Raw genomic sequence first — 5,453 nt, 5'->3', positions numbered from 1 at the left:
TTCATTTAGGTGAAGTTCTTCCAGTATCTTTGTTAATTATAGAGATATTTGTGTTTTAGCACTGAACTTCATTAAGAGTTTTAAGCTCAACCCTCTCTTCAGTAACAACCAGCATTATTTAATTAGGATAGGGTCATTGCAGATTTAAATAATGCTGCAACTATCCACATATCGAATGACTTGTTGTTACCCTTTGAACCCGTGGGTTACCTTTTGAGTAATGACAGGTAGGGTTGTCGTCATTGATGGACCTTTTTAATTAAGGAGTTTCAACCCCATCCTACTCGAAGTAGACGTCACTAAATCTCTATTTAGTGCTTTAGTCAAAGGATTCGCTAAATTCTCAATTGACCTTACATAATTTAGAAAAATTATTCCATCTTTGATTAATTTCCTTATGTAGTCATGTTTTAGACTCATATGTCTAGACTTTCCATTATATACTTCATTGTATGCTTTCGCTAATGTGGCTTGACTATCACACATGATAGGTATTGAAGAAATATTCTTCGATCCCAAAGGTATTTCATAAAAGAGGTCCTTAAGTCACTCAGCTTCTTTCCCGATATCCGATAGTGTTACAAATTTAGATTCCATGGTCGAGTGTGTTATGCACGTTTGTTTCTTTGATTTCCAAGAAATAGCACCTTCTCCAAGAGTGAATACCCAACCCGAAGTAGATTTAATTTCACCCGTGCTAGATATCCAACTAGCATCGGTAAATTCTTCCAATATCGCCGGAAATTTAGTATGTTGTAGGCTCAAGTTCTTGGTTTTCTTTAAGTATCCAAGAACTCTCACAATAGCCTTCCAATGATCATTACTCGGATTGTTAGTAAACCTACTAAGTTTACTTATTGCATAAGCTATATCCGGTCTTGTGCATTGAACAGCATACATAAGACTCCCTATAGCACTTGCATATTCCAATTCAGCAATTGCCCTTCCATCATTCTTTATTAGTTTTGAACTTGGATCAATGGGGGTACTACATTCTTTTATGTTCAAATGTTTGAACTTATTTATCACATCTTCAATATAATGTGATTGACTTAAATAGTAACCCCCACTAGTTTTTGTGACTTTGATACCTAAAATGGTATCCACTTGTCCAAGATCCTTCATCTTGAATGTGGAAGAAAGAAACATTTTTGTTTCTTCTATTCCGTTTGTGTAATTACTCATAATCAGCATGTCGTCAACATACAAGCATATAAATGTCACATAATTATCACAAACTTTAGAATATAAACATTTATCAACGCTATTATGTTTAAACCTGAATGATACTATTGCTAAGTCAAACTTCTCATGTCATTTCTTTGGTGCTTGCTTCAGACCATATAAAGATTTCACCAACTTGTACACTTTATGTTCATTTCCAGGTAGGGCAAACTGTTCGAGAAATTATTTCTTTCGATTTTAAACCACCGCAAGTGTACGGTTCGTTAACAAGTAATAAAGTGGATTAAATGAGTCCGAATATCGTCCCACAGAGATTGATTAATTCAAAATTTACCTATCGTAGCCTTAACCGAAACTAAATTACCAAAGTGAATGTAGACCTAATTAAACTCCAATTATGCAATTTTTTTATGATTAAATTGAAATTAATATGCAAAACAATAATTTAAAACTCTAGAATGAAATCAATTGTTGAGAACGCACGTTTGTTGTAATCAATAGAAATTAAACACACTAGGATCACGATTTCCCATGCAATTATCACTTTAAACTCTAGTTTCGCAATATGACAACATAATTCAATTGTTGACGAATCAATGTTCCTAAGTCTATCCAATACTCTCTCGAAATGTATCAAACCTATTTCTACATACCACCGGCCTATATTTCTATGACAAGTGCATATGTAAAAATGCATGTAGTTTTATGAACACTTAAAGATTCACGTAGGGCATAGTGGTATATTTCTATCCTCTATCGGACCCTCCGATGATTTATGTTATGTCGAATCTATTCCAATTCTCTTAAATGCAAGAATAAATCACCCAAACTCACACAATTACGGGCCCTTAATTGCGGAAACAATAAATGCATATAAATCATTCAAAACAAAAGAAATATGTTTTAATGTCAAATTACAAAACTAGAAAATTAAAGATCCAACTACATGGTGCATCGAGCTCCTAACATAATAAAAATCTAGCCTAGCATAATGGAAAATAAAGAAAAACAATAATTAAAACCAAGGAAGAACATCACCCAATTGATTCTTGAAGTGAAATCTTGAATCTTGAAGTGGATTGCCTTGTTTTTTCCTTGTTCTTCCTCTCCAAATCCTCCAAAATTGTGTATATTCCCCCCTCTTTATGTTTCAGGGTCGTCTGGTATTTATTGGAGGCGGAATTAGGTGAAGGAAGTCGCCCAAACCCTTACTAAATCGTGTTTGAGTCGAATAAGAAACCTAAGATTTCGTCACATTTTTAAACCATGCGACCGCATGGTATAAATCCATGCTACCGTATGGTTCAAAAGTTTCAGCCCAGATTTTTCCCTGTACTGCCTTGTGCGACCGCAAGGAATTATAACCATGCGGCCGCATGGTGGCCGCATGGTTATAAAAAAAATTTCGTCGGATAACTTTTAGCATTTTGGTCATAATTTTCTTTCTTGATCTTCGATTGAAGTGATTCAAAGTGTATTGGGAAGAAAATTCAAAGATCTATACTTTTGATAGAAATAGGCTTCCTCAAATTCTGATATTTACTATATCAAAAATGGATCTCAAATAGAGACTAAAAATCACGAGCATAACTTTTTCGCCTAAAAGTTGATACTTGATAATACTTCGACCATATTTCACCTCTTGACTCCTTTCCTCATCCAACACTCTTGAATCTTCATTCCATTTCCCGTCTCATCTATGGATTATTTGCAACTTGGTCCCCGAACTATCACTTTGCTCCATTTTTGTCTTTTTTCGGCTCTTTTCTTCTGAATTTCACTATGTTCATCGGTGTTCTCTACAATTCACAAATATAACGAGATTAAGTCACAATTCAATCATTTTGCTCATTATTAAGTCATGTTTGTGACCTAAATAAGTGTGAAAAAATACACTTATCAAACCCCTCAAACTTGAACTATTGTTTGTCCTCAAACAAGATAGTGACTTAATTCTGAACAAACATGACTTAATACCCTGCTGTGGCTCAGGATTGGACTAAGTATTTGACTTTATGAAAATTTATCAGTGCAAGACTGACATCAACCTTTACCTGTTAAATGCAAATCGACGTGTGTGTGTGTGAATTTATGCTAACATATCAGGTTCATGCTGAATTTGAGTCCCGACCCCAAGTGGCCAAATGTATCCTTGCTCACTCGAGAGATACACAACCCCCAAACTTATTCTTTTCACTCAATTATCCTGGGATTGTGTTTTAAAATTAGGAATTTACATAGCTGTAGTCCTTACCCTCTTGTAGTTGGATTAATCTCACTATCACAAGTTTACATTTCAATAAGTGAAGACTCTCCTAAGTTTGATTGCTTCGACACTCAAGATTAAACTAGGTTACTTGCCTCACCTTAAAGGTATAGTTTCTTCAACCAAATGTCCAAGGGCTTTTCTTTATTTTATTACCTCTCTTTTGTTTTTCTCGCTTTTCTCTAATTTTTCTGAATTTTTTTTTTAATATCATTACCATCTTCTCATTTGCTTTCTATATAACCCCTTTAGCGAGCTTTAGGCCGGTCACTCCCAAACCAGTTGGTTTTAGGACATCAGGTTTTAAACTCTTGCAGGCTTATTCACTCGAGTTATAAAGGCTCAATCAGATGACTTTTTATTAACCTCTTTCCCTCTTGCTTTCTATATGACCCCCTTTAGCGAGCTTTAGGCCAGTGACTCCCAGGCCAGTTGACCTTAGGGCACCAGATTTTGAAATATCCTTACAGGCTTACTTGCTCGGGTCATAAAGGCACGAAAAGAAGTGTCTTATTCTCACAAATTAATTTTATGCCCTTATTGTTCTAGACATTTATTTTCCAAAACTAACCCCTAATTTAAGATTTTCACCTACTCTTCACCTCACTGGTTTAGGCAATCTACACAATAAAATTTCATGCATGGAGCCCACGCTTATCTCAATGTTCCCTATAATAGCTCAACCAATTCCAAACTGTCTTAAGATGGTTTACGTGTTAATTCAATAGAGGGTTATCATTCTTTTCCTACTTTATGCTCAAAATCCAGTCATTCACTTAACATGTTAACCATGAATAACGTGCATAGAGAAAGTCAAGTATTGCATCACAAGTATTGGTTAATCTATTCAGCACTATATCCAAAGTTTATGAATTATACCAGTCCAATAGTCACATCATAGCTTGCAAAGCTATCAAGCCCACACAAGCATGCAAGAATGGAAATACAACAAACTAAATAAAAGGCAAAGAATTTTTTTTAACCCTCGACAGGCACACGAATTGCAACAATTAAACATAGTTATTGATGAATATAACCAAAATGACGAAATTATGTTCGTGTCCAAGATTATGTCACCCACCCCCAAACATAGATAATACATTGTCCTCAATGTGAAGATGAAATAAAAGTGTAAACAGACATAATTGAAGGACAATAATAAACTTAAGCGCAAGATGGAGTACGAGTACTCCCCTGATCAAGATGGAGGTGGTTAATAAAAATTGGGACAAGCAGTACCGTCTCTTGGTGGTGGAGCTGTGACGTTCTTTTTGACGGTATCCTGTAAAAGTGTAAAGTATGCGTATTAGTCCACCTGCTGTAAACAGATGCAACTGAGATAAGAAATTACCTACGTAGTGCACAAATCTCCCAAACTTGTTTCAATGTGCACATTGTTGGTGTGCAGAATGCATAATTTATGTCTTAACATAGGGTTTATATCACAAAAATGTGAATTACCAACGAAACTTCGCTCAAAACATGCACTTTGTTCAATTTAATACATGACTGACTAAAATAGGACTTCAACCTCATGACTCGTGCTCGGTGCATTGGAACTCGTGTGGACCATGCCTAGACGCTATGTGATAGGGATGTATGATCGATGACCTAAAACTATTGATAATGCAAGAAAAATCAAAATTTCCTAAACTATTGCAAAACGAAGTAAATGAAAGGATAGAAACGTTGGGTTGCCTCCCACCCAGCGCTATTTTATAGTCGATAGCTCGACTTTTGCACAGGTATTTTATGGCACTTTAAATATGGCTTGAGAGGTCCTGCATAGTTTGCTCAATATGGTCTTGTTCCGCACTGCAGTTATCCTCCGAATTTCATCCCTGTCTTTTTCCAAGTGATTTGTCATTCTCTCTTCATCCGTATGAAATCCCACATCGAATGCCTTAATCTCCTTTGAATCGATAAGAATGGATGGAGAGTGTACAATATAGGCCTCATGAATGTTTGGCTATTTCTTCAACTCAAAATTATGGTGGATTCC

The sequence above is a fragment of the Olea europaea genome, unplaced genomic scaffold (genome assembly GCF_002742605.1).
Source record: "Olea europaea var. sylvestris unplaced genomic scaffold, O_europaea_v1 scaffold775, whole genome shotgun sequence".
NCBI lineage: Eukaryota > Viridiplantae > Streptophyta > Magnoliopsida > Lamiales > Oleaceae > Olea > Olea europaea.
This window is presented reverse-complemented; position numbering follows the sequence as displayed.